The 26,723-nt window shown below is 41.4% G+C and overlaps 1 non-coding gene across 1 annotated transcript; it reads right to left on the reverse strand.

Annotated features, from left to right (window-relative positions):
• Positions 1-12,609: 12,609 nt before the first annotated feature.
• On the reverse strand, positions 12,610-12,738 carry LOC117063135. Its single transcript, XR_004428752.1, has one exon. It is a non-coding gene; the product is annotated as a small nucleolar RNA SNORA72 (small nucleolar RNA).
• Between the last annotated feature and the right edge of the window lie 13,985 nt (positions 12,739-26,723).

Raw genomic sequence — 26,723 nt, forward strand, 5'->3', positions numbered from 1 at the left:
CTGGATGAAGGGAGGCAAGAGTCCTTTTAAAATAAGATTTTCTTTGTATGTGTTCCCACTGCTGAATAAGGTGTTCCTTAGGCCAGCTCTAGGCAAAATTGTGAAGCTCCGTTTCAGCTCCCCAAATCCCCCCTTGTTTTAAAATAGGTCTGTGACTACAGGCGCCCACCACCTCGCCTGGCTAGTTTTTTTTTGGTATTTTTTTAGTAGAGACGGGGTTTCACCGTGTTAGCCAGGATGGTCTCGATATCGTGACCTCGTGCACTCCAGCCGGGCGACAGAGCGAGACTTCATCTCAAAAAAAAAAAAAAAAAAAAATTGGTCTGTGAAAACTGTTACAATATCCAGGCAAGATGGACAATAGTAGAACTGACATTTAATCTTCATTTTGAAGAGCAGTTAAATGGGAGTGAGATTATAACACTGTTAAAATAAGATTAATGTTATAATAAATGCTAGCATCCCAGAACAATTGAATAGAAATATAATGAACAGCCAAGGCTGGTAAGTGGAAATGTCATCAACGGCCACATAGGTAGAGTAAGTTACTACCTTTGAGGATTGAGTTGGACTGAGCATAAAATGAGATCCAGAATAACTGTGGCTTTAACAAGATAGAGGTCTATTTCTTTCTTACATAAAAATCTGGACACCACCCTCCCTCTTTTCTCTGTCTCCTCTGGTGCAAGGGCGACTTTGCTTATCTAACACCCTGGACGCTGGGGTGTCTGGCTTCCATTGCTCATTGCTTCTTCTTTCTTGTGGTTCCACATGGGCTTCCATTCCCCAGGACACCTCTAGGTCCAAGAAGACTGCTGTAGCGCTGCCCATCAAGCCTGCATTCCCACCAGCAAGAAAGAGGAATGAGGAAGATGTGGCAAAAGGCAGACACCTGCTATCTCTTAAAGAAGGTTCCCAGAAGCTGCAGCACACACTTTCAGTTACATCCCATGGGCTGGGCCTTGGTCTAGGGCCATACCTAGCTGTCGCTATTCTGTCAGCCAGTACCTGCAAAAAACAAGTCCTATGAAAGAAGTGGGAAGCACGCTGGCTACCGCTGATAATCTCTGGCATTTGTGTAATTTCCAGATTTCTGGGAAGTGCCTCTGCCTTCCCCTAACCTTCCCACATCTCCGAGTCCACTTAGCTGATCCCTGCATCTCTCCACAGTTGTTAAGTCTCTCACTAAGACAAAGAGGACTTTCTCATGCCGAGACCTTCTTGCTCCAGGTCACTTGGAGGGCTCCCGGTGCTGATTTGTTTTTTTTCCCAGTATTTCCTCAGTTGAGCTGAGCTGATTTCCGGGCGATTCACCTCCAAGATACTTTTTTTCTGCTGTTCACACTCTCAGAGGGCGTTACCTGTTCGAGCAGACAGCACTCACTGAGGCTCACTATATGCCAGCTCTTACACTCAGTTTTATATTCTTTTTCTCACATAGTCTCTAGCACAGCCCTGAGATGATTGCTCTTCTTAGAAATTAGGGTCAAAACTGTGGTACACACCAGTGTGATCCTATGCCCTAGCCCTGCTGCCAATCATTATGCCACACTACCTGTCCTATATCCTGTGTGATCTCTGTCGCCACCCCCACCTTATAGGTTAGGGAAGAAGGTGAGTAAGTTTCCATGGTAGGCCAGACACGGTGCTGAGTCGTGGGGACAAGGCACATTTCTCTAGGTCCTAGTTCTCAAGACGTGTGTGTAGAGCAGAGGGGAGGGGAGCTGGAGGAAGCTACCCACGATTCCCATATGATATACGGCCAACTGGGATGTTTTCTAAGAGCTGAAAGTAGGTTACTTTCACTGCAGGTGTTCAGGAGATGTAAGGTTGATACACTGAAAGGCTGGCATGAAACGAGTCAACTACTCTGCCCCAGCTACCCCTCCTTTCCTGTGGCATGGCTGGAGGGCTTCACCAGTCCACACCCAGTCGAGTTAAGGTCCTTACTATGTGAGCCAGGTGTCAGCTGGGCTCCTGCCCGGAGGATCTGGTCAAATTTGACTGGAATCCTCATTCCGTGGCCTTGGAAGAACTCAGAGTCCTTCCTGCAATTTCTTTTCCTTAGTACTTCCTTCCTTCAGCCTCCCTTCTCCTCATTGCCCGAATGTCACCTCCCTAGTCCACACCATTTTTTTCATGGAAGGTCATTCTGAAGCCTGTTTCTCAGTTTAGCAGCTTTATTGGAGAATCATTCTCTGAGATAGGACCCCCTTCTAGGAATCCCCCCAGTCTTTTACCAGAAAATGCCACCCTTTTTGCCTTTTCTCTCCCTCCTCTGTGATAACTTCCGTTTTATGTCCAACACATGATTCTTCAACACTTGTGAATTTTATACGCAACCAATTTATGAAAGTATTTTTCTCACCAAGACCTGATTTCTTACACTGTAAGAGATCCTGGAGAGTTAAGTTTCCTTCTCTTGTTACTCTTGATGTTTTGGTGACTGTATTGGTACAGCAGAAGTTAATCTAAATCTCCAGGTCAAATAGCAATGCCATGATGCTGTTGAAAGTGGTGATGAGAAACCCTGGTCCCTCATGTAGGCCTGGGAGGCAGGGCCTTGAGATTATGGTGAGGTCACTGGCTCTGAAGCAATGGGACTGGCTACTTGTCAGATGTGGCAGTTGCTAACAATTGTGAAGATGGTTGTAATGAAAACACCAGCTTCACAGTGTATGAGATGGGCCATTGATGGAAGCCCTAGAGATATCTAGTGCTTACCACATCTGGGTATTCATTCCTGAGCACATGGGAAGACTCAGGTTGCCCTGAAAGTAGTTCAAGATCAATTAACCGACACTGCCCAGTGGACTTTGAGTAAAAAGGCATATCATTTTTGTTCTAAGGCAGTTAAGAGTCTCCCAGGCTCGCTGTATCCCTGGGAGCCAAGTGTTGAAATGGTAGCAGCACAGAATGGAAAGACCTTAGATCCCTGAGACACCAGACGGAGGAGAGCCCTGCTGACCTGCATCAGACTTTGCATGAGCAAGCTATAAGCTTCTATTAGGTTGAACCCCTGCTACTTTATTTGTTACTATAGCATAGCAGAGTGTGTTCCAACAACACAAATAATATGGAAATATATATAGCTTTTACTCAGCTCTGCCACTGGGATATTTCTGGATATTTAGTAGCTTCCAAAGGTTTGCTGGTTAAGGGGAGTTTTGGAAGAAGAAAGGGATGATTTTCTGTATTCTTTACTTATTTCTGTTGCTTTTTTCTTAAGTGGTCATTATTTCAGGTAATAAGGTGACAGGTCTGAAGTAGAAATGCCAACAGACAAAATTGGAGAGAAGCATTTGGTAGGATGGTTTGCAAAAAAACCCTCAAGCCTCTGCTTGCCTAATTGATATGCTGTTCTGGAACAATTCAGCCTGACACAGGTGCTCCCGCAGGTTAGTTAAAAGGAGAGTGCGGTGCGGAATCCATATGCTAGCATTCCACCTTTCAAAGCAGCAGAGAATCTGAGGCTCTGTCTCCGTTAGTAATCACCAGACGTAACAGTTAAACTATATCACACCAGGCTCAAAAATCCCTGGAAGATACTTTGTGTCCATTCTGTTCTACTCTGAATCTGTTCTTAATATTGGTAAAATGGGACAAGAGGTTGGAGAAGAAGAAGGAAAGGAAACCCCCGAAAAGTTTTGGAAAGCAGAGAGTTCACATATTCTACTCTTGGAAGCTTAAAGACTGCCCAACAGAGTGCCTAATAAAGCGAAAAGTGAATATTTATTGAACCAATGGTGACAATAAGCTAAGGTATTGAACATACCAGTTATCAGTGGAGATTCTGGCTCTAAAGAGAGGTGGTTAGTACCATCCAGTGCAGCTCACCACCTGACACACACATGGCAAGGTCTGGGGCAGCTAAGTCTGCATATGATGTGTGTAGTTTAGTCTTCTGTTCCATATTCTCTGATCCAATTCCTGTGGGCACGGTCACTCCAGTCACAGAACAGCAGCTCTACATTTGGAGGCTCCTGAAGAAACCAGACTAACTGTGAAAATGCAAGTGAAAGTCCTGCTCTGGTGTATTACAGGTGCTGCTTCTAGAAAACCCCTTTATTAGAAAGCAGCATGAAACCAGCGTTGGGATATAAGAGGATGTGCTTTGTTAAAAGAAAACCTCTTTCTAATACTCCCAACCAAAGGGCCCGAGGTCCTGTCTAACTAAATGCCACCTTTCTCTGATTCTTGGAGCTTCATCTTCAAAGACTGAGAGGATCCTCCTTCATCTGAAACCTCTCGGAAAGGGAAAGGTTGGTCGTGACTTGTTCCCTCAACAAGGAACTTCAGGTACTACCAACTGTGTTCAGTAACCCATCTCTGACAGGTGAATATGTGAGGTGTCCTGGAATTATTATGCCAATTCTCCGTGTTGGTGGGTTGCCAACGTTTACTTGTCTTATTGAGAAAAGAAAGAATGAGCAAAGAAATCTTCCCTTTTCTTTCCAGGATGCTCTCCAGGAAAATTCCTGCTAGCTTAACTCAGAAGAAGAGCAGCCTGTGTATGAGCCTGTTCCCCTCGAGAATTTCCTCTTCCTTCATTAGTGTCTTGTGATGGCCACATTTTCCATTTCTGTGACTTTCTATCAGCTTTTCAAATGCTTAACTGCAAACTAAAGTTATTCTCGCATTAGCAATGTGATCTCAGGATTCCCACAACTAGCTTTCCTCAGGATGAATATTGGGACGAGTTTGGCAGCAGACTGTATGATAAGGAGCACTGGAATGGGAGTCAGAAAGCACTGTGAACGTTACAGGGCAAGTGACTTCACCTCTCTCAACCTCATTGTCATCAACTGTAAGTGAGAGAGTGAATGAAGGATGCTTCCAGCTGTCAAACCCTGTAAGTCAAGAGAACCTGTGCTCCAGAAGAGAACATGTACATTGGCAAAAAAAGTATTTGTACATCCTTCACCATATTTTTGTAGATGAGTCGGAAGGAATTTTGAATTCACCTAGCAATTGCACTGTCTTGATTTCACATGGAAAACACAATTTCAAGAAGGTAACCGCAAGGCTTGCACACTGGCTGGCTTCCAGCCTTCTCCTCACAGAGTAGATTAACTAATCCAGACAATTACTGTCAAACAAAGGAGCAGGTTGGAAATTCTTGGAGGAATTTTTTTTTTTGTACAGCTTATTTTTTTTGTACAATTTATATATTAAAATGAGAGCCCTCAAGTGAAATTGTTTTCATGAATAATGTAAGTAACTATTCTATTTATCTAGTGCTGGTTGTGTAAAAAAATTACAAAAATTACGAAAGTTGGGTCAACTGACCAATTTGAAGGACAAACATGATTCCAGCTTTCTTTATTTTGTTTTCCCTAGGACCACAGCAATTAGAAGAATTTTATCATGAGTTTGAGCAAATAAGTCATCCAATCCCAAACAGAAAGTATTTGAAAAGTAAACCATCACAACACCCCACCTCAAACAGGTTTAATGGGAAGCAGTGTGTGTATATAGCACATCTTATAAAATGAAATAGGCAGGATATAAAATTTCTGAAAACAAAAATCTCTCAATTAGGACCTTCCCCATGTGTGTACCATTACCTTGATAAAACTGAGACTTGACCAGTGGCTCAATAAATTTGGAGAAAACAGAAACAATGAGGCTCTCACTTCAGATTCACACTTTTTAAATTTTCTTTTATGTTTTCAAATTTATGGTCATAATGCAGGCTAGGTATTGCATTTTGACAATAGAATCTGAAACAGCTACAACTCTAGATTTTGTAAATTCTTCTTGACCATGGCAGTGGCTTAGTTTTAACTGTGATTACTGTCTCATTGGTCAAACTGACAATTTATTGACAGGTTAGTCCCCAAAAGACATGTTTTGGATATCTTTTTCAAATGTTCAAATTATGGATGGCTTAGTTTATACCCTTTGCCCCAAAATGAAAATTCTGGCATTCTCATTAGCCTTCTCATAAAGCAAGTCTTTAAAGCTTCCCCAACACATGTGAAAACCGAATTTTATGAGGATTCAAGACCAGCCAGGAAACTTTAGTAAAGACTAGATTTCAGAACAGCAGATCTTTAGTTGTGCAAAGGACATTGCTAAACTTCTGGGTTGGAAGGTATCCTGATATACCTAATTCTATTTATGAAACTGCATATGTGCTTTGAAACTCCGTTTAGATCCAGCTCTTTCAGCTAGAGATGGAAACCATATGTGTGTCTAAGGCCCTTATGTTTTGCCTTGGAGAGTCTTAGATTTTGTTTTGATTTCCAACTTGGCATCATTTTCAGATTTGGAGGCATCCTGGGTATGTCCTTGACCCTCTGTGTCACGCAGAAACATTTTTGTTATCCATTATTACTCTTCTTAGATGAGTCCCATGGCCATATGCTTAGAAAGGTGTTGTGCCTTTCATTCTCAAAAAAGTGGTTCTAAGTAAAACAGAGATCGAAAGAAAATATGTGGAACATTCAGGCTCACAATCTTGTACATAGGTAAAATAGTTTTTTGTTTATTGTGTATTTGAATTAATCAGGTCTTTTCCCCTTTATTCCTTATTTCTTTTGTGGGAAGTGGACTAAAGCTTCTGCTGCACCATGAACCCAAGAATTGTAGACATATCCCGGTGGCCAGATGGCTGGCTACCCAGCAAATCTATCTTCTCATTCTCTCAAGGTAATGATCTAGCTGTAGCCCAGTATGTGACCTCTCAGTTGGCAACTATGTTTCAAGAGCCACTTGAAGGTGTGTGTCTGAGTTCCTTCCAATGGAATGTGAGCAGAAGGGACAGGAGACATTTCTAGGCCTCCGGTCTGACACACAGCCTTCCCTGTGGCTGGTGCCTAACTACAGAGCAGCCGAAGACCAACTGGCTTTGAGCATGCAGGTGCTGTATGAGAGATGAAAAACCTTCTTTGTCCTTAAAATGAACTTTTTCCCTAAAATCGCATGTAGACCTTGGGGCTTATACATAAGAATTAAAGAGGAAGAAGAAAAGAAATCTCTTTTAGTTTCCTTGCATAGAACCGAGACATGGAGGAGTTTGGTGTCTTAGTAAGTAGTTGGATTTGGCTGAAATGAGTGTATGAGGGTGTGTAAGAATGTGTGCGTGTGTGTGTGTGTGTGTGTATTACAGGAGGCATCTTTTTTAAATTTAAATTTAAAATTTTTTTTGAGGCAGGGTCTCACTCTGTCACCCAGGTTGAAGTGCAGTGTTTGATCATAGCTCATTGCATCCTCAACCTCCCTGGCTCAAGCCGTCCTCCTACCTCAATCTCCTAAGTAGCTGGGACTGCAAGTGTGCATCACCATGCCTAGCTATTTTTTTTTTTTTTTTATAGAGACAGAATCTCTCTATTTTGCCCAGGCTGGTCTTGAACTCCTGGCCTCAAGCAATCCTCCTGCCTCGGCCTCCCAAAGTGCTAGGATTACAAGTGTGAGTCACTTCACCCAGCTGAAAGACTTCTTAGTGAGCACAACAAGGACAAGCACTGGGGTCAGATTCCCAAGGTGGACCCACATTTGAGGGATGGTCATGGTCAGAGATAGTGTAAGGGAAGGAAAGAGTCCAGGAAAATAATGAAGTAGCAAATGCTGGAGAAAGTGGTATCAGGAAGCCAAGGAAGAAGTTTCTAATTGATACAGATATTTGGCACTACATTTTTTGCTGTCTTTTTTTGAAATGAGAATCATTCTTATTTTTCTTCTGTAAGATTTTTCTTATGAAATAAGAAGTTTTCAAAGGGAATTCAATGAAAAAAAATTAACTAATTTATTCTTTGGTCCTAGGGCTTGGTTTAGATCAATAAATACCCATATCATATACCCAGTGCTACCTGTGATGGTCTAGTTGCTCCAAATACTTACTCTGCCTCTTTGAATAGTACTTTTTCCAACCTGCTTTAAAGTTCTAATTTTTTAGCAATAATTTTAATGACTTTGTCATTGTTGAGGAGAATGTGGTAAAGTATCAGAGAGATAAGAGAAACCAGATCTATAGAGTCAAAGAGAAGAGAAGCAAAGGAATAATTATTTGGATGATTTAAGACAAGTTCCACTTTTTAAAAATTAGCTGAAAAATTTTAGACTGGGATGACTGAGAAAGTTGTTTCAAGACTTCAGAATTTATGAGTTAGGATATGCAGGAATGAGATCTATGTTTCTCCAACTTGTCCTGTCTTATTTGACTAACTAAGCATAATGGTGAAAGGTATAGATTTGAAAATCAGGTGGCCTGGAGTCACAGCTCTGCTCAGCCACTCATTAGCTGTGTGACTTCAGTCAAGTTAGTCAGCTTCTCTGTGCCACAGCTTCTTCATCGGCAAAATGGGGATAACGACAGAATCTGTCATAGCCCAGGTTCTCCCCAAGGTGGAGTGTGAACAAAGGGATCTATTTCTCTGAGTTGCTTATCTTAGAAAGGGATCCCAGATAGCAGGAGAGAGGGACAGGGGAGGTGGGACAGGGTCAGAAGGAAGGCCAACTGAAGGATGTGTGTTAGGATGGCCACTGCTGTGGGTGACAGATTGTTCCAATGTTGAGGACTTGGTCTGCCTTGTGAAGACACTGCATATGGCACCAGGCTGTTCACTTTAATCAATCTTTCATAATGTTCTCACTGTGTCTTTTTCACATGTTCTGCCATGTCTTCTTGTCTCTTTCTTTTCTTTTCTTTTTTTCTTTTCTTTCTTTCTTTCTTTCTTTTTTCTTTCTTTCTTTCTATTTCTTTCTTTTTTCTTTTTCTCTTTCTTTCTCCTTCCTTTCTTTCTTTCTCTCTTTCTTTTTTCTTTTTCCCTCTCTTTCTTTCTTTCTCCTTCCTTCCTTCCTTCCTTCCTTCCTTTCTTTCTTTCTTTCTTTCTTTCTTTCTTTCTTTCTTTCTCCTTCCTTCCTTTCTTTCTCTTCTTTCTTTCTTTCTTTCTTTTTTCTTTTTCCCTCTTTCTTTCTTTCTTCTTCTTTCTTTCTTTCTTTCTTTCTTTCTTTCTTTCTTTCTTCTTTCTTCTTTCCTTCCTTCCTTCCTTCCTTCTCTTTCTTTTTCTTTCTTTCTTTTTCTTTTTCCTTTCTTTCTTCTCAGGGTCTTTCTCTGTCACTCAGGCTAGAGTGCAGTGGCACAATCATAGCTTACTGCAGCCTTGAACTGCTGGGCCCAAGCCATCCTCCCAGCACAGCCTCCTGAGTAGCTGCAACAGTACCTGGGACTACAGGTGTGCACCACCCCTGCCCAGCTCATTTATTTTATGTAGAGTTGGAGTCTCCTTATGTTGCCCAGGTTAGTCTCAAATTCCTGGCCTCAAGTGACCCTTCCTTCTCAACCTCCCAAAGTGCTGGGATTACAGACATGAATGAACCACGGTGCTAGGTCATTTTCCCTTTTTTTGCTGAATGTCACTACCTACCTTGTCCTAACTTCAAGGAATCATCAAAAGCAGATATGGGAACTCACAAGAGATTGGCCACATCAACAATTCCTCCCCAACCAGCCCTACAACCCAATTGCCCTGTGCCTCTACGTTCTGGTTTCTGCTGGTACATATCCACCAAGTCCTGCCATCCTTTCAGTGTGTGAGTCATTTCCATCCACATCAAGGACTTTATTTGCTGAGGCAAAGGGGATGGGGTGGAAACAGATCCTGAGGAGGACAGGCATTGTCATCTGAGAAGCACGCTCTAGGTGAGATGTCTGCAGGGATCCAGGTGGGGAAGGCTGCTCTCTTCCAACACAGAGCAGGGCATTGCTTGTACCAGTGCAGAGTTCAGGGGATCTGATGTTCAAGATTCTCAGGCTCAGCTCATCCACCAGTCTCCCTGGCCTCTACAAGGTCTCAGGGACCTGTGCTTTCCTATGAGTGCCCTGACTTCTGCACAGCAGACCCGTCCTGGCTGTGAACACAGTCTGCTGTGCACCTCTGCCTCTCTTCACAAGGCCTTGACTATGATTTTGAGCCTACATTGAGGTGAGAGTTGACTCATCTGAGCCTGTCATTTTCTTCTTTATTAACTTCCTCATATTCAAAGGTATTTTATCTTTTAAGTTAATAGACTTTTTTAAGGGTAATTTTACATTCACAGGAAAAATGAGAGGAAAGTACAGAGAGTTCCCATGTACCCCTCCCTTTACCCCCATGCACAGTTCTTTTATTAATAATGTTTTACATTAGAGGGGTACATTCATTACAACTGAATGAGCCAATATTGATACATCGTTAGGAACTGAAGTCCATACTTTACATCAGGGTTCAAGGTTGATGCTGCTCATTCTATGGGTGTGATAAATGCAGAATGAATGACATGTGTGGTTTCCTTTTTAATGATTGTCACTAACCTGATGCTTCACCATCACCTATCCCCCATCCCAATCAATCACAGACAAGAGTCACAGAGACTGACTTTACAAACCCACTCACCCCAGCAGTGACATCTTTATGGCCATCTGATTAATTGGTCAGTGACCCAGCTCTAGTATTTTATTCTGAGCATACTATTTCCAGGGCTATCCTTTTACCAATTGCCTTAGTCTCCTAGGACTGCCATTCAAAATATCACGGACTGGGTGGCTTAAACAGCAGACCGTTCTGGAGGCTGGAGATCCAAGACCAAGGTGCTACCAGGGTTGATGGGTTTCTTGGTTTCCTGTGACAGCTGCCTTCTCACTGTGTCCTCATATGAACTCTTCTTTGGTGCATGTGTGTGGGAGGGGGGAGAGAGAGAGAGAGAGATGCAGAGAGAGAGAGAGAGAGAGAGAGAGGAGTTCACCCTTTGAGTTCTCTTTTTATAAGAACACTAATCCTATCAGATTGGGGCCCCACCCCATGCTCTCGTTTCACCTTCATTACCTCTGTAAAGGCCCTGTCTCCAAACACAGTCCCATTGGAGGTTAAGACTTCAATACCTGAATTTTGGGGTAACATAAACATTCATTCCATAATGCCAGTTATCCTAACTTAGATCCCCTGAAAGTAGAGGACAAGACAAAGGTTAACATGTGAGTAGTTTATGGGAATGAGATCTTAGTGCACAGGAGTAAAGAGCTGGGAAAGAGAAGCCTGGAGGGAGGGAGGGACTAACTGAGGTGACCATAGTGTATGGCTGGGCTGCTTGGTGCCCAGGACATTACAACACATGCCTCAGAACTGTGCACCTTTCATCTTCAGTGGGCAATACCCTTGCATTTCCCAGCTCCACGTGGGAGTACTGAGCAGGATTCCGTGGGTTCCCATGTGACACCAGGGCATCCCTGGGGCAGGACGTAAGAAGCACAAGGAGCAGTCATGAAGCAGAGCCTGTCATGAAGGGCTGTACCCATGCAAAAATGCTTGCAGCCCGTACAGAGCTGATCATGCAGCAGTGGTTGGAACGAGACAGGAGATTGGGGGGATTAGAGGTAGAAATTCACAGGGTTGGTGTGCAAATCATTTTGCATTTTACACAAAATGAATGTGTGTAAAGTGCTCAGAACACTGCTGATATATGTGACCGCTAAAGATCTGTCAACTGTGATGGTGATGATGATGATATTATTAATATTATTATTATTATATGGAGCAAAAAGAACCAACCAGCCCTCTACATACTCATCTACAAGATTGAGTATGCTTGTCGCTCTCTTAGGAAGCTGTCATGTATTATAGATGGACCCCTGATGTCCCCTGATATCAGCTGGTTTTTGGCAACCCCTAGTTTGAATCTGGTCCCTGCACACTTCAGACTTTTAAAATACATGGCTTTGCTTGAGTCAGGTGAACGTGTGAATTCTGGTATACTCCTCCCCAGCACACTTGCTTCAACCAAGTCAACACCAAGCATACAAAGCCATGTTGTCATCAATAAGGAGCAAATTTTTCATTGAGTCTTTTTATCTTGGCTTAACAATATGTAAAAGACAACTTATTCATTAAATATTTTAAAGAATATTTCCCAACATCAAAATATTTCAAACGTTTAAAAAATTCCTGTTATTAACCTATACTAATTGATAGCTTTTTTGTTAAATTCACTGAGAAATAAAAAAACATGGTTAACCATCAAATACATTATGACTAGATTTAATATAAATTACAGGCACTGTGCCTTTGGTTATTACTCCTTCTACGATCTCTAGCCTTGCCAGCTACTTCTTGGGTTCACTCTGGAAGGTGACATCTACTAGGCAGCCCTGATATTTGGCGTGGAGAAGTTGCTGGTGGCATAGAAGAGTTAGAAAGTTCCATTGTCTAGGGTAGCCAGCATTTTATGTTAACAACTATGGCCAGGTTGAATTGGGAAGGGTCAAGCCAATCCTCTTCCCTCAACTTGTATCTAGACCACAGTATTGTGGAAGTGAACCTGTGAGGAGGGACTAGCAAGGCTGTGGTGGGCATCCAGGGACACGGGTTACCTATGTGAGAGGTCATCTCTGCACTGTGCTCTAGAGGGCGCCATTCGTGCTGGACTCCGGGTGAATGGGGTTCCTGTAGGCACGCGTGGTGGCCCTGGTCTGGTGCCTGGGGCTCTGCCCCTTGGCCAGGTCACAGTGGAGGTTTGAGCTCTCCCAGCACTTGCAGCCTTGCTCTCAGAACTTGGCAGCACCACCTCTCGTCTGTTGACATTCTTTCCAAGCTATTCACACTGATAGCCCAACACCTTCTTCTTGATCTGGTTTATTACCAGAGTTTATAAAACCAGACCTAGGGAAAGAATTAGGTCTGGGGACACATGCGTGGCCTTAATATAGCCAATCTTTAGAACCTGTCCTATTACAAAATCAGAACAGCAAGATATTCTCAGGAGCAGCTTCCTCCGACCCCCCGGTGTGATCCTTTTGAGCGTGCGAATTCTGGCATACCGCTCCCCAGCACACTTGCTTCAACCAAGTAAACACCAAGCATGCAAAGCCATGTTGTCACCAATAAGGAAAAAAGTTTTCATTGAGTCTTTTTATCTCGGCTTAACAACATGTGAAAGACAACTTATTCATTACATATTTTTAAGAATATTTTCCAATATCAAAATATTTCAAACATTTAAAAATATTCCTGTTATTAACCTATATTAGTTGATAGCTTTTTTGTCAAGTTCACTGAGAATTAAAAACACATGGTTAACCATCAAATAAATTATGACTAGATTGAATATAAATTACAGAGGTTTAAAGACTGCAGACTGCATACAAATTACAAAGACTTCACATGTATGTGTTCACGATATGTTCTTAAATGTAAGACAATTTGATTCTTGATCATATCAGTTATCCATCACCTCCACAGAAGTCCTTTTTGCAATAAGCGAGTATTTAAAGTTTCCAGAATAATAAGTGTCTTCTGCCTATTTCACCAAAATACAGTTTTGTCTGTTAAAGAAAACAAAGAAATACATTTGTCAGCCATAATGAGTTTTAAAGACATTCTATAAATGCGGGTGTGCCTCGAATTAAGAAAATCAGACATTTAAATAGTTGACCTTACAGGGCACATAAATTAGAGGGTAATTACTTAAATGTTCTTCAGTTTGTGAAAGGATTTACAACAGGGTTCCTCTAAATAGCTAACTCTCTAGTGAATTTAAATTACTAGTGTGTGTGTCTTAAAATTAGTTCTTTTTTTTTTAAAGAAACATACCTGTTGCATAACATAAGATGTGTTAGAATTAAGAAATGCTGGTGGGTTTTCCCCTTTGTTAAGCAAGTCTTTAGGTTACATTAGAACTCATATTTACCAAGCCTTTTTATGGGAGGAAGAATTAGTCAGCAAAAAATGCTGAGCTCATGTTTGCACTGGCTCCATTTCCTGTCTGGAATAAGAGGCTGGGCCTCCAGGGAAGTCCTGGTGGTATGAGCTTCCTTGGGTTTCCACTGGGGAGTGGGGCCAAGGGGATGTCGTAGGTACTGTGGAGCCCATGGCCGTCCTGGGCTGAGCCTTTCTGTCTTGGAGTGAGAGTAATGAAGGTGGGAGTGGGGTGGGGTGGGGATGGGAATTATTCCAGTGGTGAAGACTATCAAAGAACATTGAGGGGGAGAAACCATTGACCTCATTGGAATCCAGCTCTGTGACCCTGGGTAAGGATTGAAACCCATTCTAGCCTTAATTGTACCATCAGGCATGGAAATTCAGCCAATGACAAGAAACTGTCATTCTCAATATCTCCACCTGTTATTAACCCCGGTTCCCTCTAAAGACTAATGTCACGAACGTTATTCCTAAGGGGGTTCACTTTTTGAAGTCATAGAAAGTTTCTGCTTCTTGTTACCTCATGCGTGGCTTTCCTTTCTGCCTCTGCTGCAGCTTGTTCCTCTAAATAGAGGCTGTGTGCCATGGTTTTGCCCTTCATGTTTACATTCAACTGGACCAGTTCTGCCATTTTGAACAAAAAGCGTGTCTTCAGGATTGGGTGCCAAGATCTTTATGTCCAAGCCTTAGTCTGCTATTAATTACCAATCCAAGTGAAGTGTTCATCATTCATTTATTCTACAAATATTTACATGTCTCCTAGTTTATGTCAGTTACTGTTATTGTCACTGGGGATATCAATGAGACAGATAAAATGTCAGTTCCAGTTGGGGGAGATAAGCAATGGTAAATAAAACAAATAGATACATAATTATTCTTGGTGAAATTTTAAAAATAAGGAAAATGTATTATATTTTTTGTATAATCATAGGAGTTTTAAAGTAAAAAATTGCCATTATGCCAACATTATATATTTCTTAGTATTTTAGAATCAAAATTTTATTTATATTTATTTATAATTGTTATATCAGATGATGATTAAAAATTTAGCACAATTAAAAGGTGGTGTGATAGCTGGGCTCCAAGATTGTCTGCAGTGATCCCTATGTGGTGGTATTTGCCCAAGGACGTAGGACTGGTACAACGGCTGGTCTGTGTGAACAACAGAATATAGCAGAAGTGATGGTAGTCAATTCTGAGACTGGTTTTTGAAAGGCATTATTTCCTATTGAGGTCACCCTCTCTTGGATTACTGGATCTGGGAGAAATCAGCTGCCATTTTGTGTGCAGTCCTATAATGAAGTTCACACAGTGAAGAACAGCTAGGGAAGAAACAAGGCCCATTGCCAACAGCTGTGTAGGTGGGTGTGGGAAACAATCTTTCCAGCCCCAGTCAAACCTTCAGATGACACAGCCTCAGCCAACATCTCAGCTGCAACTTTATGAGACACCCTGAGCCAGATCCATCCAGCTGGGCCTGAATTCCTGACTTGTGCAATAATAGATGTTTATATTTTAAGCCACTAAAGTTTAGGGCAGTTTGTTATGCAGCAATAGATTGCTGATAGAGTTGGCATCCCTACTGCTGTATTACCTGCAAATAATGAAAACCCAGAAGTGTAGCAACCACCATCCCATGTGAAAATAGATTCTCTTTGCAAAGGAATCTGGACAAAATTATACTTGTTTGTGCTATCAATTATTCTGTGTGTTCTGTTCCTTGCACTTGTCAATGTTACTACTGTTTAGACCTATCACACACTTATGCATGAACTATAACTTTAGTGTGGTTGCTTCTCTTGGCTGAACTATCCTATGTCCATTTCCTTTATCCAAATCCTATCCTTCTTTTAAGTCACATTATAATGCATTAATAGCAGTTATCAGGTAGCCAACTAATACTTTTTTTTTTTTTTTTTTTGAGACAGAGTCTTGCTCTGTCCCCCAGGCTGGTGTGCAGTCGTGCGATCTTGGCTCACTGCAAGTTGTGCCTCTTGGGTTCATGCCATTCTCCTGCCTCGGCCTCCCGAGTAGCTGGGACTACAGCTGACAGCCACCACGTCTGGCTAATTTTTTGTATTTTTAGTAGAGATGGGGTTTCACCATGTTAGCCAGGATGGTTTTGATCTCCTGACCTTGTGATCCACCCTCCTCAGCCTCCCAAAGTGCTGGGATTACAAGCGTGAGTACATTTTTTAAAGATAATTTTCCTAGAGAATCTGAGAAGTAGAAGGAAGACGATTTTACACCTGTTGTTTTATTAATGCTACCCTCTTTCACTCTTAGAAGTGTCTGGCTTTGGAAAAGTCTTATGGCCATCCTAGCTAAAAGTAAAAATCCTACCAATTTGTTTTAGGTTCTCTCATTTTGCAGATTTTTAGGGTGGGGACTAGAGTCCTTTTTTGAAAGTGAGTGATAAGGTAACTAAACTTGTCTACATCTCCTCTATGTGATAATATTTTCCTTCCTGATGTCTGTGCGGAGAGACATAAGGCTCCCTTGGCCCATGGAGTTCCTAAGCAAACATCAGCATTAGAGCCCAGAGGGGTAGCTGGGTGCCTAGCACTTCCACAACTGTATCAACCATAGCCATGAACATTAATGAGTTCCTTTGCTCCCTGAAGTGCCGAGGGAGATGTAGTGAAAGTGGTTCTTCTCTTGTAGCTTAGAGACTGAAGCAGGTGTCTCTGAAGGCATCTCCAACTTCCACACTGAGCTCTGAGAGACAAGCTTAGCCCTAGAAACCATTATCAGCAGGTGTGTTTCCTGCAAGTTCTGCCCTTGGACAACCTTGGCAGTGGGCAGACTCTCATCATGTGGGCAGACCCACACCTTTCTGTGAAAGTGGGATGGTTCTGATTTCAGCCATGACAGTCAAGAAAGATTCCTCTCACACTTGAGTTTTGTGGCATGGAAAGTTAGGGTGCCACTGGAGAGGCAGTGAAGAGAGGGGAAAATGGACCAGGATTTGAAGTGGGACCCATTTGAATTTCAGTTCTTCTGGCTAAACTGCTTCGTGTCTCTGAGCCTCAGTTTCTTTCTTTTGTACTAATACCAACTTCAAAGTGTTATTATGAGGATTAATTAGGACAAGGGTAAAGCACAGAACACAGGGACTGGCATAATTACAGCATACTGGCTATTTCTGAATAATGGACTTTGAGACAGAGTCTCAAGCTTAGAGACTTAGGGAAGTCATGAAGACTCTCTTCAATGTGTTTCCTTGCTCCCTGCATCACGTTCAGTTCAGGGTCTTTGAGGCTGCTGCCTCCCTCTGCCTTGGACATCTTTCCTCTCTTTGCCTATCTATACCTTGTCTATCCCTCAAGCCCATTTATCTCTATTCCCTATTGATTTCTTGATCTCTCTCCCCATCTCTCCATCTCTGTCTCTGTGATTCATCTAGACTGAGTCTTCTTATCCTGGAATTTAATGATTGTGTGCAATGTTAGAATCTGTGTCTCAGTCCTCTTCAAGCTGCTAGAATGTCTTCAAGCATAGGAATAATGTCTTGGATGGGGCAGGGTTCAGGCTATGTGAAAAATAAATACTAATTGGTTGTCTTTTAAAAAAATAGAGCTATGAATGTAGAGGAAATACTTTTACTTCTGGAACCACCCAAATTCTTATGAGGAGAATGTGGATGGTTGCACCAGCCTCTTCTTTGATACATCCTGTATTAGTCTGTTCTCATGCTGCTAATAAAGACATATTAGAGACTGCGTAATTTATAAAGGAAAAAGGTTTAATAGACTCACAGTTCCACATGGCTGGGGAGGCCTCACAATCATAGTGGAAAGTGAAGGAGGAGCAAAGGCACATCTTACATGGCAGCAGGCAAGAGAGTGTGTGCCGGGGAACACCTCTTTATAAAACCATCAGATCTCAGGAGACTTATTCACTATCTTGAGAAAAGCATGGGAAAAACCCACCCCCATGATTCAATTACCTCCCACCATGTCCCTCCCATGACACCTGGGGATTAGAGGAGCTATATAAATCAAGATGAGATTGGGGCAAGGAGACAGTCAAACCATATCACATTCCAACTGTTTAGTGTTAATTTTTAAAAAATCAAATACAGAGTGATGACATAGTTCTTTTCTTCATCTCATGAAATTTTGGTTGTGAATCAGTGACTGAGGAAATCTGACCCAGGAAGATTTTAGTACCTAAAAATAGTTAGAAAAATCCTTGTTTATAGTAGTCCTCTACACCTTCAAATGCACAGGTAGATTTCAATGTCTCTCAGCTCAGCTTCAGGCATGCCTGGAAGTTGAGGATGTATTCCATGGAATACAGCATTGGAGGCTTCAGTCAGCTGAAACTAACCCGCTTGGACCAAGGGCTCACAACTGGGAACATGGCCCAAATTGCACTAGTATTTACTCTGTGCCAAGGCAGTTAGCTTCCAGAGTGAGACAAGATGGGGATTTGGGGCTATAAACATGTGAATAAAGTCCTGAGCTATAAAAATAATGAATAAATAAAGACCAGGAAAATATTTCAAGGTCTTATGTGGCAACACTACTAGATCTAAAATGTAGCAGGAGGAAAATAATTGAAGATGTTTGTCATATGCTACTGTTGAACTGTGACCACATCTGATATCACCTGCAGCTTCCTTATAATGTGCCCACTGGGCAGAAGGGGTGAGAGCCAGGAGAGCACCAGTGTATTTAGGACCAACTTCTCTCCAGAAAACAGGCCCATGTCTTTTTCATCTTGGTCTTCCCAGCACTCAATAAGTGGTTGTGAAATAGATAATGACCAAAATGTGTGCTATAATTTTAGTTCCTAATTTAAATGGCAAAAAATGCATATTTCACTTTCTAATTGGGAATCTGGCAAGCTGTATTCAAAGCATTTTAGAGTCTTGCCTGCTATTCACTATTTCTTCTCCTCTTCTCCAAATATAAGACAAAAGAATAACCATTTATGGAAAGTTAAATGCTAAGCTACATGTCTTCAGGGATTGCATCTTCTCTGAGAAACACATATTCACTCTACATTCCATGAGATTTTTCTTCTTTATTGAAAGGTAAAATATTATGACATTTCTGGGATGATTTTGATCAAACTGATTACCCTCGTTTATTTATCAATTACCATTTGTTAGTGACTCAGCTTTTTTTGGAATTAGAAAAAGATACATTTGTGCATGTGAATTTTGTGTGCTTGTCCATTTATTTTCTTTGGATAAATTTCTAGAAGAGAATTCTGCAATAAAAAGCATACATATTTTAAGGGTTTTTTGATACATATTAGAACATGTACTTCCACCATTTGGTTATTGATCAGTTGCAAATAACCAAAACCAACATGGCCAGTTTACACGGAAAGGAATTTATTACTAATTCTTTGGTGTTTACAATTGTTGGAGGGCTGGAGGACCTGTCTTTAGGCTAAGCTTCTTTGGAAACAACTAGTCCCTGGAATTTAATTACCTGTGCCATGATTAAGAAAGCAGCCAGTTTTGCCATATCAGGAGGCTGCTGGTAGTAAACCCTAACTTCTTCCGCTAAAATCGGCACCACCAAACAGATACCTTGTCACGGTCACCAAGGATGGTGCATAGAGGGCCCTGGAGTTGTGGCAAGGTAGCAGTCTCAACTTCCACAGCATTATGCCATAGCTAAATTACCCTCTGGAAGCATTCATTCCTGGATATTAAAGGATTTGGAAAAGTAAAGCCCAAAGCTGCAGGCACAGGAAGCAGATTTTTGGGGGGCATTTTTCAGTGGAAAAGTGAGAATGTCAGCTCCACCTTCTGCCCTTGGATTCTGGACCAATGTTTTCTAGTAAGAAAGAAAGAATGCCCTATATTAGTTGGTGGTTCAGAGCACACAATGCAACTGTAGGAGAGCACCTTAACTATACAAGGTTGTTGTTTATCAGTGAGTGCTACAACTGAGGTTTCAATAGGACATTCTGGTATTCTTTAAGTGGCATTCCATTGTCTCACTTGCTCTACTATAAAATCAGTTCCTTAATCAGAAGCATTGTGTTGGACACTGTTTGTGACTGTTGCATTCAATAAGTCATGGAGAGTTGTTGGCAGAAGCAAAGTAGGCAGCAAAGTAAACATTCAGATCCATATGTCTCCATGCCAGGGAAGACATTGTTGCCTCTGCCATTTTGGAAGGGATCCAGTTCTAACTGATCTGCTACCTAGTGATTGGTTGGACCCTTCCTTTGAGCTATGAGGCCAGCTAGACCAGCCTTGGGAAAGGCAATCTATGTGTTATCTTCATTCATGCTACTATGGCTACTTAATTCATGAGTCCATGGCAAAGCATTAGGGTAGTTGGGGAAAGGCATGATGGACACCCACAGGATACTCATCTTATTCTCCTGATTGTTGAGAACATCCTTCTCAAGAAGACCTTTTGAAAGGGATTCACTTCTCACAGAGTCTGTTGTAATGTATGCACTCCTATACCTGCTCTCCAAACTCCCTTGTTACTAATCCATCACCCTTGGTTTTTCCAAACTTTTGACCACATCGCAGAACCATTAACCATCTCCCATGAATCAGTATAGATCTGTACCTTTGGTTATTTCTCTTTCTAGACAAGGTATAAAGCAAAACCAAACCAAACCAAATGAGAAGTGCTACTTGAAGTTCTGCCTAATGGGGGGCTTCCTTTTCCATCATTTTTTGGGGGGTGCTGTTGTGATCAGAAAAGCTGACTCAAGATTGTTGCTCACATTATCATGTAGAATGGACTGTAAACCAAGTTACTTTTTTATTATTTTCTTTTTAACCAACTGTCCATATTGAACTCCCCATGAGGCTTGAGCCTGACATACTTGAAGGCTGGGCACATGGAACTTCATGGTGTGATGACTCAGACAACACTTGGTTCTGGATGGTCAACTCAGGGCACATGGTTACTTGTTGCCCCATAATCAGGTTTTTTGTCTACCAGGATCCAGAAGGAAGCCAAGATCTGTTTCTCAAAAGAACAGTAATTATGTTCTTGGGAATGTAACTTGGCTTCAAAGTCCTATGAGCCTTGACTGTTTATTTCCCTACCAGGGAAATTGCCATGGACTCTGTCCAATATTCCACTCTGCCCTAGATACTTCAAACACAATGGGATCTGCTGTATCTGAAGGTCCAAATGTTTGCAGTTGCTGGGCCATCTCAAGAGCCTTCTGTCATCCTGAGCCTCCCCAAGAGGTGGTGCCCTTATGAGTTACATGGTGAATGGATCGAAGCAGCACAAATAAATATGGTATCTATTGCCTCTAAAGTTCAAAGAAGCCACATTCTTTGGGGTAGTGGGTTCATGATGCAGCACATTTTCTTGCACTTGTTAGAGGCTTCCCTGATACGTCCCAGAAAACTAGAGCTGATGAGCTTTGGATATGGGGGCAAGTCTTTGGATTTTTATCTCCCATTCTCTGGTACTCCTGTGTCTTACCAAGGGATCTAGGGTAAGTACTATCAACTACTGTCAACATTCCATCTTACGCTGTGGTGAAATGATCAAGGTCTCTGTGGGATAAATTATGAAAAAGTCAGAGAACAGACGTAACCCTGAGATCAGATGGTGATGGTGTACTTCTTCCAGGTGAAAGCAAATTGCTTCTGGTTAGTCATAGTTATTGAGAAAGAAAAAGTTTGTCAGATTGACAGATGTATACTAGGTACCAGGATCTGTTGCTTTGCTTCAGTAACAAGACTACTTCAGGAACAGAAAGAGCATTTGACATTACCATCTGATTAAGTTTGCAATAATCCAACATCATTTTTCAAGGCCTATCTTCCTTTTTTATAGAATAAATAGGTGAATTCAATAAGGATGAGGTGAGAATAAACCCTCTTGAGCCTTTTGGGTTTGTAACGGTGGGTCCTATCTCCATCATTCCACTTGTCATGTATGGTAGCATTACTTTCGGTTTGTTATTTTCCATGAAGACATGGCTTGAGAATACAGTTCCAAAGGTTCCCACCTGGCCCTTCTTTATGCTGTGGTTCAATTTCCCAGCGTATCTGTTCCAGCTATACACTTGGGAATGGAGATCCTAACCACATGACGGACTTAAAGACCTACTCTCACCTCATCTTCACTACACTTCAGTTGATTGGTGGACCACAATGGCATTCTGGATCTCCAGGAATTGATCTTAGCTCAGATCCAGTATCTCATAATCCTTGAAAGATGTATTTTTCTTTTCTTTTCCTTTCTTTCCTTTTGTTTTGTTTTGTTTTGTTTTGTTTTCTCTTCTTTCTTTTCTTTAGACAGAGTCTCACCTTGTCACCCAGGCTAGAATGTAGTGGTGCAATCTTAGCTTACTGCAACCTCTGCCAGTCAGATTCAAGAGATTCCTCTGTCTCAGCCTTCCGAGTAGTTGGGATTACAGGCATGCACCACCACATCCAGCTAAGTTTTGTATTTTCACTGGAAACGAGGTTTCACCACGTTGGCCAGGCTGGTCTCAAACTCTTGACCTCAGGTGATCTGCCTGCTTCTGCCTCCCAAAGTGCTGGGATTACAGGCATGAGCCACCATGCTCAGCCTGAGGATATTTCTTTCCTCAATGCACAGCCAACTAAATCAGAAGTTATAGGCTCTTCAAAGGGATGCAAGAAGAATGTATACAGCGTATGTTTGTGTATTATGATAGGCTCTTTCCACATCCGGATTCCCTGCATATAAAAGTTCTGCATACAGAGTATCCAGATTCTCTGCATACAAGGGTTCTTGCTTTGTGAATAAATTTAGTCTGAAAGTGGAAAAAGCTGTTGCTGCTCCAGTTGGACATCTGTTAACCAAATTTAGAGGGTTTTCTTGGAGCTTGAGGTGGAGTGACATACAGTTTAAGTAGGATCATAGTGGGCTCCCAATTCATTTCAGTCCGAGGGGCCCCCTCTTTATGAGCTCCTGCCAAAGAACCCATCATGTCACAGTAACTTGATTGTTATCTTGGCTGTATTTGGTTATCATGGTGGCCACATCTCTTACTTAGCAGGTGAAGGGCTGTTGCTTGGCCTCTATAAATCTGAGATCTCATGATGCCTGGTGAAACCAGCTAGCCCATTTTATTGGCAGCATCCCTCACTTTTCTTTCTCGCATGCAGATACAGTCACTACCATATAGCATTTTCTAAGGCGTTGGAAACGTCCCTTGGCAATACATGTCTGAATGCCTATGTGAATGGGAACTCTGCTGGGTTTCTCTGGAAATGTAGTGAAAGGGGAGCTGGGTGAGTCTCATGCAATAAATCCACTCCATGATTACCATATTTTTATGTCTTTCTATTTCTTTCCACAGTGTACCAAAAATCTTTTTTTGTTTTTGTTTTTGTTTGTGTTTTTGCCTAGTATACCACTGAACCAACCAGCCCAGTTTCTTGAGACAGCATAATGAATCTTCGGCAAGTGCACTTATATTAGTAAATCTGGCCCAAGATCAAGTGATATCTCTCCCTCCATGGTCTGGCCCTCTCACAGTTCATTTCCACACTTTTCCCCAAGTTTCTGATGGTCTCAGTTAGAAAACCTTACAACTCTTTAACTCTTTTCCATTTGTTTGGCATGTAAGCCTCCATCTCCTTGGTGGGATGATGCTCCCCGTCTCATCTCCACTCTTCCCCATTATCTACTTACAGCCTTGGAAGGAATACAGATAGTAGGCAGGGAAACGAGGAGAACTGGCATCTTCTTACAATATAACAACCCCAGGAGAGGTCATTACAGCGTCCTCAATCAAGGCAGGAACCGCCTCCCTCCACAGTGGAGGAGGACCTACATCTCTTGGCAAGGGTTCTCGGGACTGAGGTAACTTGGAGTCATTCAAGTCCACCCAAAATTCCCTATGCCGATTCTTGGGATTCCTCCATTTGCAGTCAATTCTCTAACACTTATATAAGAGACATTGTGAGGCTGTCAATTACTATAATTTAACAACCATCAGGCTCAGATTCTGCTCCAATTTTGGGTTATTCTAGGCCTGCTACAAGAAAAGAGATTATTTTAGGGTCCTCTGACCATGCCCGGAATACGGCATGTCTTTCTTTAAGCTCTCTAGCTGATTAGAAGGCTCTAGTCCATCACCCCACAGCCCCTGCATTCCTATTTCTGATGGCACTGGCTTGTGTAAATAGGCACTCAGTTGTCCAGAGCTTTGCCTTCCCAGGTGACCACAGATGACAATTTATGTGAATGTTTTGTCATTGCTTACTGTGAACTACAGTGTCTTGTCCTTTTATATTAACAGGATCTAATCCCAGATTCCCACTCTCTCAGTGTTATTCAGTACTTGGTTGGGACCAGTTACTCAACAGATTGGCATTTAGTTACAGACAAAAGAAGCCATCTCAGGTAGATTAATCAGAAGGGTATTGTATTTATCACTGTGTTAAGTGTCTTTCAAAATCATAATGGTGGTGGATGATGTTCTAGCTAAGCTCCCAGGAATAATTTGTAAGGTCTAGGATCACCATTTTTCCATTGTGATTGAGAAAGTAATTTTTTTTACCACTGCAGCAAATGTCTATTTCAACAGCCAGGTCAGTGCCACACAGGTTAATGTCTTTACCTGATGAGTGTATATGATTAGTGGATCCTAAATCACATTCATATCTTAGCTACAAGGAATATGGGTGACACAACTTTGAGCTTTGCAGCCTCTGCAGTAGAGGAAGGAACACTAGGAGGGAGTTGACACAGATACTGAAAGAGACAAACAACAGTCTTTACCTTGGGTTTGGAGGTTAGGGTTTCCTCAAACTTTCACCTTATTAGCTATTAGCATCCTTTAAATTTTGGTCAGTTTAGTTAATGAAGCTGTTTTATTGTTATTTTAACTTACACTTTATTAGTTGAATGCTTTATCCAATTCTGGTGTTTCTTCTTCTTATTATTTTTTTAAATCTCTGTTCATTTTCTCTATTTAGGTGTGTCTATTTCTACCATATTGATTTATAAAAGCTTTTAAAATATTTTATCTTTTTGAAAGATGGTCGTGGCAAAGCTTTAAATTTTTTTACATACTCAAACATTTTACTTTTTTCTGTCATGGCTACTGCTTTTGGAGTTTAATTTTAAAGGTTCTTCTCTACTTTATGATTATGGAAATATTCAATAATTTTTTGGGTACAGATTTTGGCTTTATTTTTACATTAAGGACTTAATTCATTTGTAATGTGTTTTGGAATATAATACGGATTCAGAGTCCAACTTTGTGTTTTCCAAATAGTAATCCAATCATCCTCACACTATTTGGATCATCTGTTCCTTATCACTGACTGAAGGTGTTACTTTATCATATGCTGAATTGCTATATGCACCTGAGTCTGAATCGCCTATTCTCTTTCATTGATCTTTCGGTTTCTGGATCTGTATCACACTTTAGCATTCTTGTTTCTAAAATGTGCTGTGGTTATACTAATAGGTTAACTCCTGTCAATACAATTTAGGCGTTTTTTGTCAAGAATTTTAAAATTCCATCAGTATTTTGATTTGGAAATTAACAAAAACTGTGCATCAACCCATACATATTTGACGTTTTCTTTCCTAGGAATATGGGAGGTGGTAATGCTTGATGATTAAGGGTATGACCTGTGTGAGAAACTCATCCATTTGGGTTCCCGCTCTGCCAGGATTTATACTGTGAGGTCTCCAGCAAGTACTGCATCTTTTAAATTGTTAGTTTTTTCATCTGTAACATGGGAAGAAATATTGCAGCTACTAAAAAGTTGTGGTGAGGATTAATGAACGGGTACTTGTAAAACTCTCAGAAGAGTACCTGGAGCAAAGTTTAGGCTGAAAATGTAGTACCAGCATGTCCTGCCAACATTCTTGATGAATATGATGATACTACTTTTTAAGGCAGTATTAGTCTGTTCTCATGCTGCTAATAAAGACATACTCCAGTTCCCAAAAAGTCCCTCATCTCCATCTGAAACCACCTCAGCCTTGACTTCATTGTCCATATCACTATCAGCATGTTGGTCAAAGCCGTTCAACAAGTCTCTAGAAAGTTCCAAACTTTCCCACATTTTCCTGCCTTCTTCTGAGCCCTCCAAACTGTTCCATCCTCTGCCTGTTACCCAGTTCCAAAGTCGCTTTCACATTTTCAGGTGTCTTGACAGTAGCACTCCATTCTACCGGTACCAATTTACTGTATTAGTCTGCTCTCACACTGCTAATAAATTACCTGAGACTGGGTAATTTGTAAAAGAAAGAGGCTTAATTAACTCACAGTTCCACACAGTTGGGGAGGTCTCACAATCATGACTAAAGGTGAATGACGAGCCAAGTCATGTCTTACATGGTGGCACAACAAGAGAGGGATGTGTAGGGGAACTACCATTTATAAAACCATCAGAACTCATGAGACTTATTTGCTATCATGAAACAGCATGAGAAAAACCTGCCCCCATAATTCCATCTCCTCCCACCAGGTCCCTCCCACAACAGGTAAGGATTATTGCACTTCAAGGTGAGATTTGGGTGGGGATGCAGAGCCAAACCATATCAAAGGCGTACAGTAGAATGTTGTATCTTCATTCATTCAGGTGATGAACAATTCTTCATTACATTTATTTCTTGATATTTTGTTATTGCTGTTGTGTGCCAAATAGCAGAGAAAACACCATGCTTTGGAAGATGTATAAGATTAAAAGTTTGATAAATTATATTATGCCTCTGTTTTTGGTTTAGAAAATCTTAGTTTTAATCTATCTTACATTATGAAGCCTGAAAGTAATAGAAGATAATACTATTCAGAACTCCATATTCTGGTCAATGCTTAATTGTCTCTTTAAAGCCTTACTTCTTCACTGGCTGCAAGTTCCCTGGGCTGGTGTGACCTCTTCCACTGCCATGTGTCCCCTATGGGCCTGGGTCTAGTATGTGCTCAATACATATTTGCATGAACAAATAAATGGTTTCACCTGGATATCTCTTCAAAAGCATCTAATTTGCCTCTTTTTTCCCACCTTTACAGACTTCCAGCTATATCAAGCTTCTTGTTCTTTCCTGAATACTCCAAGATACTTATTCCTCTGTGCCTTTTCACATGCTATTTCTT

This window comes from Trachypithecus francoisi, unplaced genomic scaffold (assembly GCF_009764315.1).
Source record: "Trachypithecus francoisi isolate TF-2019V2 unplaced genomic scaffold, Tfra_2.0 Lachesis_group17, whole genome shotgun sequence".
Lineage (NCBI taxonomy): Eukaryota > Metazoa > Chordata > Mammalia > Primates > Cercopithecidae > Trachypithecus > Trachypithecus francoisi.